The sequence below is a fragment of the Chlorocebus sabaeus genome, chromosome 17 (assembly GCF_047675955.1).
Source record: "Chlorocebus sabaeus isolate Y175 chromosome 17, mChlSab1.0.hap1, whole genome shotgun sequence".
NCBI lineage: Eukaryota > Metazoa > Chordata > Mammalia > Primates > Cercopithecidae > Chlorocebus > Chlorocebus sabaeus.
Genome location: NC_132920.1, coordinates 52,675,066 through 52,685,433, shown reverse-complemented (window position 1 = coordinate 52,685,433; position 10,368 = coordinate 52,675,066). Strand labels below are relative to the sequence as shown.

The following is a 10,368-nucleotide window of genomic DNA, read 5'->3' as shown; positions in this document are numbered from 1 at the left end:
TCCTGTCACCCACAGCCATCAGCAAAGAGTGCAAGACAGACTAATCCAAAGAGAATAGCAGTTAACGTCCCATAGTGCCAAACCCATTCTTAGCCAAAAGGGACTTTACCAAGAGGGGCCTCTAACCCCTAAATCTTAGAAAGCACTCTAACTCTCCTAAGTTGGACCTCTAACCCAAGGTCGTTCAAGTATCCTTGTCTTTTATTAAGAGGGACCTCTAACCCACTCTGTCTTAGGAGCGGTTCTAACTCCCCTAAGTTGGGCCTCTAACCCAATGCCATTATTTACACAGGTACCCCACCACTTACCCAAAGTCAGCCAATCAGTGCTGCAGTTTATTTCCTTTGGGTCAGAGGTCTCCTCAGTATTGTTCCTTCCGTGGGTCACCAGAAAGATGTTACCAGACCTCACCACTTACCCAAAGTTAGCCTTTGGGTTGGGGTTTCCACACTATACTCCCATCTGCGTTGCCAGAAAGATGTTACAGGAATGGAGTTCCGATCCAGACCCCAAAAGAGGGTTCTTGTATCTTGTGCAAAAAAGAATTCAGGGTGAGTCCACAGAGTAAAGTGAAAGCAAGTTTATTAAGAAAGTAAAGGAATAAAAGAATGACTACTACATAGAGCAGCCCCAAAGGCTGCTGATTGCCCATTTTTATGGTTATTTCTTGATGATATGCTAAACAAAGGGTAGATTATTCATGCCTTCCTCTTTTAGACCATATAGGGTAACTTCCTGACATTGCCATGGCATTTGTAAACTGTCATGGTGCTGGTGGGAGTGTAGCAGTGAGGATGACCGGAGGTCACTCTCATTGCCATCTTGGTTTTGATGGGTTTTAGCTGGCTTCTTTACTGCAACCTGTTTATCAGCAAGGTCTTTATGACCTGTATCTTGTGCTGACCCCCTATCTTATCCTGTGACTTAGAATGCCTTAACTGTCTGGGAATGCAGCCCAGTAGGTATTAGCCTTATTTTATCCAGCGCCTATTCAAGATGGAGTTGCTCTAGTTCAAACACCTCTGACAGCATGATCTTGGCTCACTGATGATTCAGCCTCCTGGGTTCAAGTGATCCTCCTGCCTCAGCTTCCCAAGTAACTTGGAATGCGGGCATATATCATCACGCTCAGCTAATTTTTTTTTTTTATTTTTTCAATTTTTTTGTAGAGATGTTTCACACTATGTTACCCAGGCTGGTCTCAAATTCCTAGCCCCAAGCCATCCTCCCACTTCAGACTCCCAAAGTGCTGGGATTACAGGGATGAGCCACCATGCCTGGCCCACTTCTACCTTTAAAGCCACTCTACCCCTTTTCACAGTCCCCTGTGCTTCCCAGGACTCCCTCTCCAGGTACCTCAAGCTGCCTTTGAATGTCCAGAGCCTGGCACCCAACCAAGGCTACCCCTCATTCCCCACAAGCCTCATAGACTCTTCTGGGGTTGGGATGGGGGGATTTTAATTTCCATATTTCTGTACCATTTTAACTTCTTCAAAATGACCATGGGTTATGTTTCTAAAAAACATAATACCTTTCCAAAGAAAAAAAAAGGTAGGAAAGGGCACACTTTGTCTAACTCTGTGCTTTTGTTTGAAGTCCCAGCGACTCCTTGAAAATCCTCTTGAACACTGATTCTAGGTTTCAGAAGATGCAATAATTCAAATACCAAGATTAATCTGCGAAGTGAAACTTCAACCTCCCCTAACTCCGCCCAGTTTCTCCAGGCTGGGCTTGTCTTGATTGGAAAGGGAGGAAGATCCGTATACAAACAGAGAGAAAAGATTGGTATGCTAAAACCTTACCCCTTCATACAGGAAGAAAAGCTGGTCAGCCTTACTCTTGAATTCCTTCCATCTGTCTGGCTTCCTCACTCTCTTTCTATTTAAAAGTAATATACCAGTTGTTCATTTAGTTTTTTGTTTTGTTTTGTTTTGTTTTGAAGAAATTTAGAACACCAATTTGTGAGGATGAATTCCATTTGTGAGAAAGAACACAGAATGCAAGTAGCCTTGTAGCTGAGAAGCAGCTTTAATTTGGGGCATAAGTTGCAAGTCCGCAGCTTTGTGATCAACCTTGTGCTGCTCTGTAAACTTGTATTTATGCTTCTCTGTGCAGAAGAGTCTCAGTCAGTCTCTCTATGTTGATTTTCAGAAATCCTTAAGCATGGAGGGAAGCCCCGGCTTCACTACTTCAATGGAAGAGGCAGGATGGAATCCATCCGATGGCTCTTGGCTGCAGCTAGAGTAGAGGTAAGATGTGGATTTATTCAAATTATTTTTATCTTGGGGTCATTAAGCACTTACTTAGGGAAAAGTTGTAGAAAACTCTTTATATGATTCCCAGAAAAAAAAAGCAATTTTCACCACATGATCTTTAAACATTGGGCTGTGAATTACATAGTTCTTTCAAATAAATGCCCAAATACTTGATAACTGGTTGCTGATACTAAGCCCACCCAAGATGATACAAATAAAGTTCTATATAGTTAGCAAAGAAAAGAAGGAAAAATGTGAAAAGGGAGGAGGGAAGGGAGGCAGGGAAGCAAGGAGGAAGAAAGGAAGGAAGGAGGGAGGGAAGGAAGGAAGGAAAGAAGGAAGGAAGGAAGGAAGGAAGGAAGGAAGGAAGGAAGGAAGGAAGGAAGGAAGGAAGGAAGGAAGGAAGGAAGGAAGGAAGGAACTCTGCTTCTTCTCACTTCATTCTTACCAGCCAGGTGTTGCATTCATTTAACTACATTTGTCTCAAGAATAATAAGAAACAGATCATTTTCTTTAAAAGTAAAGAACAAACTTGTAGGTACTGACACAAGAGCATATCATTCACTGCCAAAAATATGTCTCCTATTTTTTAATGGACTTTTAAAAACTCCTGTTCTCAACATACTTAAAAGCTAAGCTATTGAAGTTCATAAACACCTTTCAAAAATAAATCTTTGTCTATATGCATATTAATTATAAATATAAGGAATTAGCCTCTTCTGTAACCCATTCAGAAAAAGTTTCTGTAGTCATTCCAAAATGGTCTCTTAGATTCAAAGATGAAGGAGCAGGGAATGTTCTTTAAGGTTATGTCCAGCTCCACTGTGGTTTAACATGGGGACAGCAAGTAACCCTGATGACTTGATATTCACTAAAATGTTCTATATACTGTTTTACTCCTGACAGAAGGCACTAAGTTCATTTGTTCTCTAGAAATTGAGATACTTTATATGAATGCAGCCCAGAACATGGTTTATATTTAAATATTTTGTGAAATGTACAATTTTATGTAATCTGATCATGCTACAATAATGCCAAAAAAAATCTTTGTAAAAGATTCATCGCCATTTTTTTTCTAAAAATCTTTTGGTTTGAATTTTAAAATTTTAAATGAAATTTTTGAAAGTACACAAAGAAAAGTACAAAGAATATTGCAATAAACAAACATGATCTCACTACCTGGTATGAGCAATTATTAATATTTTGTCATATTTATCTTCAATATAAAAAATAAAAAACACAGGCAGAACTGTGTGCGGTGGTACACACCTGTAATCCCAGCACTTTGGGAGGCCAAGGAAGGAGGATTCCTTGAGGCCAAGAGTTGGAGAGCAGCATGGGAAACATAGCAAGACCCCATCCCACAAAAAAGTTTTAAAAATTAGCTGGACATGGTGGCACATGCCTGTAGTCCTGGCTAATCAGGAGGCTGAGGCACGTGGATTGTTTGAGCCCAGAAGTTTGAGGTTGCAGTGGGCTATGATCGTGTCACTGCACTCAAGCCTGAGCAACAGAGCAAGACTCTGTCTCTAAAAGGAAAGAAAAGAAACTCCACAGTTAATATATTAATATAATCTTGTTTAAAACATACTAAATTAACAAATAAGTCTAAAATTTAATTGAACCATCACCTCTATCTCCACTTAAGCAACCTCTATCCAGTCAGTCCAGTCTTTACATTTTTGCACTTACTATGTGTGCTCACCAACCTCTGATTTATGGGCCTCTGGAAATAATTTACATAAACGGCTCCTTTTGTGTACTATTCTGTATTTTCCTCTTTACAATCAATATTATGTTTTTGCAATTTGTCCTTTTTGAAATGGATAGATGAGGGATGGACAAATGATGAGAGAGAGAGAGAAAAAGAGGGGGTGGATGAAGACTGGTTCACTCCTTTATAATTGTTTTCAAAATTTCAATGTTTAGGTATTGTGGCATTAGCATTAGATCAGAATAAAATATGATAAAACATGCACAGAAGACAATGTGAATCCAAAGCCTACCTATCAAAAACACTCCGGTATCTTTGGAGGTCATTAAATAGTTTTTAGTATACATTTTTTAAAAGCTGAATTTGTCATTGCTTCGTCTGATGACCGAATTTTTACAAAACGATGAAAGGCCAATTCTCTTTTCTGAGCTGTATGAAGCTTTTTCTTGGATCTTCTGATTCCTCACCACTTTTTAGACTTAGGGTTGGTATTACTATGGTTTGTCAGAGTTAGATGGAAATTCTAGACAGTCATGCTTTACTTAACAATGGGATACATTCTGAGAAACATATCATTAGGTAATTTTGTCATGTGAGCAACACAGAGTTTATTCTCCCTAACTCAGATGTAAAGACTGCTACACACCTAGGCTTTATGGTATAGCCTATTATCTTAGGCTACAAACCTGTACAGCATGTTACTGTACTGATTACTGTAGGCAACTGTAATGCAATAATAAGTATTTGTGAGGCTGGACGTGGTGGCTCACACCTGTAATTCCAGCACTTTGGGAGGCTGAGGTGGACAGATCACCTGAGGCCGGGAGTTCAAGACCAACCTGACCAACATGGAGAAACCCCATCTCTACTAAAAATACAAAATTAGCTGGGCATGGTGGTGCATGCCTGTAATCCCAGCTACTCGGGAGGCTGAGGCAGGAGAATCGTTTGAACCCGGGAGGCAGAAGTTGCAGTGAGCTGAGATTGTGCCATTGCACTCAAGCCTGGGCAACAAGAGTGAAACTCTGTCTCAGAAAAAAAAAAAAAAAAAAAAAAAAAGTATTTGTGTATCTAAACATAGAAAAATTACACTAAAAATACAGTATTATAATCTCATTGTATAAGCAGTCCATGGTTGACTGAAATATTATGTAGCACATGACTGTATCCAATAGCCACCTCCTGAGCCTGAAATTTCCTTGTGTTGTGAGTCAGAGTAAACTTTCAAAAGTTTAATAATTATGCTCTAGGATATACAATTTTGCTGAAATGGCTGTGCTTTGCTTATCTTTGGATAAAAAGTTCAGGAGGGAAACCTCTTTGGTGTGATCTGGCGAAACTCAATCAAAATGTAGCAGAAAATTCCTTAGGTAGCATCTAGTCTGAGAAATCTGGATGTACCCCATATAGTTTCATGTCCAGATCTAGAATTGTGAATGCCAGCAGGCTGGCCTGCCTCCTATTCCCCACAAATCCACCACTCCCTCCAACCTGCCACCCTCCCGCAGTCCGCCCACCTCCTCCCAGGGCTTACCCTGGTAAAGCCCTTGTTGGAACTAGAGATTGAGCTCTGCCTCTCTGAGCTCTTGGGGCCTGGCCAGATCAGATAGCCTAAGTTACCTCGGAGTTCCTGACATGAAAAATTGTAGGAGAAACTGAAATCACAAACATATATATTTTTCATCACACTTCATAAATATTGTAAGTTGTAAACAATTTGTGCTTGGGAAAAAATAAGTAAAGCAAAGCATGTTTAGGAAAACAATGCTTTTTGGAAAGCTTTGTTTTATACCTTGGTTATCCCTGTTCATATTCTCATATTTGCTATCAACTTTGGAATATGATGACTTCCTTTTATAATTATTATTTACATAAAATTACACATTTGCCAAGATGATAATATTGAAGATGTAGTAGGCTTGGTGAGAGGGCAGCCTAGCTCTGGTTCTCCTATCATTTAGCTGAAAGACTTTAGGCAAGTCACTTAACCTCTCTGGTCTTCCTAAGCATCAAGGGAAGCTTTGGTTAAGAAGAGCTCCAATATTATAATGTCAGCCGCTGCCTTTCCTTTTTTTCTGGCGAAAATATGAGAGAGAGAAAGACACCCACCAACTCTCTCTCTGAACGTTGGAAGTTTTCTGGAGCATCAAAGATAGTAAAGAGAAAACATCTAGTATTGGGGATTGTGAAGCAGACTCAGAGAGAACTTATTTTGCAAAACCAAAACAAACAGCAGAGGGGATAAAGAAGAACTCCCTCCCCATATTCACACTCACACTCTACCCTTGCATACAAATTATTTTTAAATTTAGCAAGCATCCAATTTCTTTTTTTTTTTTTTTTTTTTGAGACGGAGTCTCGCTCTGTTGCCTAGGCTGGAGTGCAGTGGCGTGATCTCGGCTCACTGCAAGCTCCACCTCCCAGGTTCACACCGTTCTCCCACCTCAGCCCTCCCGAGTAGCTGGGACTACAGGCACCTGCCACCATGCCTGGCTAATTTTTTTTATATATATTTTTTTAGTAGAGATGGTCTTTTACTGTGTTCGCCAGGATGGTCTCGATCTCCTGACCTCATGATCCGCCTGCCTCAGCCTCCCAAAGTGCTGGGATTACAGGCATGAGCCACCGCGCCCAGCCGTAAGCATCCAATTTCTATTTCTGAATGCCGCATTTCTGTTCATTAAGACATAGTCATAAGGAAAAGAACATGTCTACTAAATATCTGCTCATTTTTAGAGAAAGGCCAATATGGGTGGCCGAAAATTTTTATCCATATTTTCTCATTTTTCTACAATGAGTTTTAGCACTTGTGCAATAATATTGAAAATAGTTTTAAATAAGTAAGGGAAGAGAGTTTTACATCCATCTTCTTTGTCTTATAAAAATGGCAGAATTCCCTGAGACTGAAATGTCTCTTGCTCTTATATTTGAGAGTTGAAGTTAATGCTAGTCTTCAGGTATAGGAAAGAGAGTGATAGGACATTAAGGTTTAACACTATTTAACATTAAGTATTTAGGAATTATGACCAGGAAGCTATGTACTGGCATCTTCTCTGAATATTTTTTATTACTCCAAATTGTAAAATATAACATTTCAAATTATTTTTTATTGTAAAATGGATAGAATACCATCTGGGAAAAATAATATTTTCCAGTTTCTGTTGGGTTTTTACATGTCTATGCCAGAAAATATTAATAATACAGGAAAACTGATTGTATTTCAATTTTGTTAAAATTATACTCTACAAAATATACACATTTAATTGGTAAATGTATTTTAAAGTGAAAGTATCCAGAAGTTAATTGGTGACAATCTAACAATAACACTGGTAAAAACTCTTGTGAGCAGTAAGAAAAGATAGCTTGATTTATGTTTCCTTAAATATGCAACAAAGGATCTTTTAAGTTAATTTTGTTTTATTGTTGGATTGTTACCAAATAACTTCCAAGATTAGCCACAACTTAATTCCTATGTCTAAGCCTGTTTGTCTTAAAGAGAAGGTATGTAATGAGACAATCAAACATTTGCCTGTTCTTTAGCACTGGAAATAAGAGGCAACAAACACCACCCAAGGGAAAGTTATGAGAAAAAAAGTAACAATGGTGAAATACTGAGCCAAGACGGGAGTTAGTCTTTGTTATACATTGTGCCATTTAACCATCATGACAGCACCACCAGTGGGTATTAGCTTCATTTTCACATGTTAGGAAACTGAAATTAGAAGAGAGTAACTTATCTGAGCCAATTAAGGGGAGTAGCCTGCGATCAATTTGTGGCTGAAAAGTTCACCAGGCAAGTTTTATCTGCACAATAGTAGACTATAGGTATTTCTCAGTCAGCTGAGTTCAGTCAACCCTTTGCTTTGGTTTTATTTAAAAACTTCCTTGCTTTCATAAGATCCAGAAAACAACAGCATGAGTTCAATAACTTACTTGAAATATTGGTTTAATTGGTGGTTAGGCCTTTTACTTTCTATTCTTTTCTGTGATATCAACAGTATATCATAAATAATATATTAAATAAATATATATAAAATAAAAATGTTATATATAATAAAAAAGTATATAATAAAAATGTTAATAGCAACATATTCTTATATTCTTTCATTTTTCAATTTGAAGAAAACCTTTTTGAAACACATGAAGAATTTGAGAAATTAATCCAAGGTGAGATAAACGCCTTGTTATTTGTGATGTTGCATTAGACCAAAGAGATGAGATGGTCTCTCCGTTAATATGAAAGTCTCTCTCTCTCTCTTTCTCCCTCATATTCTAAATAAGAGCAGTAAGAATTATGTAAACAGTATCTATCCATATCCTATCTCCATATAAGGAAGATAGTGCTTGGATCTTGCAACTAGGAGGAGCCCTGCCTCCAAGTTTCTAAGCTGTAATAATTCCAACCCCATTCCTTTGTTTTTGTTGCCCTGGGGATAACGTCTTCTTTAGCAGTTGCCAACTTCATGATACTGCACTGTTCCTTTGTTGCTTTCGGTTCCCCAAGATACAGTTCATTCCTTTGTATTTAATGCTCTGTGCTAAAGTACCTGATATGGTTCTGTCTTCCAGCTAGACCCTGAAACCAATGTAAGGGAGAACTGCCTCAACTTCAGGTATTAAATGGGAAAAGTGCAGAGCCAGCCTTACTGTTGCCATTCTGAGGCAGAGAGAGAGAAAGAGAGAAAGTACCTCCAGTCTTTTAAATTTAACGATTGTTCTCTCTAGTTACAGTTGGTTGGTTGGTTAGTTGGCTGGTCTGTTGGTTGGTTGGTTTTAATGCAAAGATTCCTTGGGAATATTGAAAAAGTAAGCCCGAAGCAGAGAGAGCTGTCAGCCAGAAGGGAGATCACTGGGATTCCAAGAAGGGAGGGGTAGGACATGGAAGGCTGATGTGGGAGAATGTTGGGAAACCATGTGTAGAAGAAGGTGCAGGGAGGCAAATGTCAAGACATGCTTTGAATTCCAGGCAGTTTAAATATTTATGCTTATTTTCCTATAAGAAAATGGGGAATAACAGAAAGGTTTTAGGCAGAGGCTTATGGCTTCAGAAAAACAACCAGAAAGAGCATGTTGGGTAGATAAAAGTTGTGGTAGTTCAGAGGTAAAAAGAGGGTGACCATAGGAAAGGAGAATAAGGAATGAGAAAGGACAATTCTTGGCCAGAGAGAAAACTTTGTACCTACCAGAGTACTCAACATCATTTTCTTGCACTCTACACATTTTTGTAGGAGTGAATGGGTAAATATTTCTCCTTTTACTTGGCCTCTAAAAATATTTGATTACATAGTTCCATTTTGTAGCACCTTTAAAGAAAACTGTTACTACTATCACAGACAATAAATAACCCAACTTTCCTTTGTGTATTTTAAGGTGGAACCCTGATGTATGGACAACACTTGCCCATGGTCGAAACTCATGGAATGAATTTGGTAGAAACCAGAGCCATCCTAAGATAGATAGCTGCAAAGTATGACTTGTATGGAGGGAACCTGAAGGAGCAAGCCTGGTACAACAATCACTTCTTTCTTAGAATAAAACTTAAAAAAAAAAAAAAGTTTTAAGCTTATTAGCAGTCATGTGTAGCGTAGTTCTGATAGATTAATGGAAAGTTCTTTTCTGGTTTTTTAACTTTGTATTATAGAAAAATCTAACATATCAAAGGTAAGAGACTAGTATAATAAACTCTATACACAAAATTTACCTTTGACAATCACTAATTCATGGCCAATTACACAGTTTCTTTAATTTTCTGGTTCTATATTTAGCTCTTTATTAGCTGTTTATTGTTTCTTTATTTACTAAAGCAGAGACGTTAGTAAAGTACATCTACCACTTTCTTGTGAATTTGTGTTTCCCTCCACAAGGTGGAAGTGGCACACAGAGTAAATCACCAGAACACAGATTCAAAATTTTCGAGGGAGGAGCATTCTAACCCCACGCAATTGATTCTGGAAGTGGTTGTTGGAAACTACCTCATTAATCTCTGGTCACACCAACATCTGCCCCCTGGCCTCCCAGACATTAGTAAATTCCTTGGTGCAGGCACCAGTCCTTTTACAATAGGCAGACCCATCGACAAACTGACAAAGTAGTCTTATTTTACCTGGGGTTTATAACAGCAACCCTAAATTGCAAATTATTGCACAGAATTAGAAAACCATTAATTGGTAAACAACAAATAATCCATCTTTACTAAATGAGATGTGTTTCAAATAAATTTCTGAAGCCATTGTTTTATTTCAGAAATGCATGTTTTCAGAAACTTAGCTTTAAACATTTCAATGTAGTAAAAATTTTAAAATTGGTCTTGTATTTTTAAATCTCAACAAAAGCTTTCTCTTGCTTTCTAGTAGTTTCTCACTGACTTAGAAACCAAATTTCTGCTGCAGCCTCCCTGCA

General features: G+C 38.3%; 1 long non-coding RNA gene across 6 annotated transcripts in view; it reads left to right on the top strand.

Moving 5' to 3' along the window:
* Window positions 1-1,468: 1,468 nt before the first annotated feature.
* The window catches only part of LOC103221361 (uncharacterized), a 35,486-nt gene continuing 26,586 nt past the window's right edge, over window positions 1,469-10,368 (top strand). For 3 of the 6 annotated variants that reach the window (XR_012089186.1, XR_492980.3, XR_012089187.1), the window contains exons 1-3: window positions 1,469-1,888; window positions 2,152-2,249; window positions 9,340-9,475. This is a non-coding gene — a long non-coding RNA (uncharacterized lncRNA). Of the gene's footprint in view, window positions 1,889-2,151; window positions 2,250-8,091; window positions 8,137-9,339; window positions 9,476-10,368 lie in introns of all 6 variants that reach the window. The other 3 variants (XR_012089188.1, XR_012089189.1, XR_012089190.1) reach the window with 3 other exon arrangements.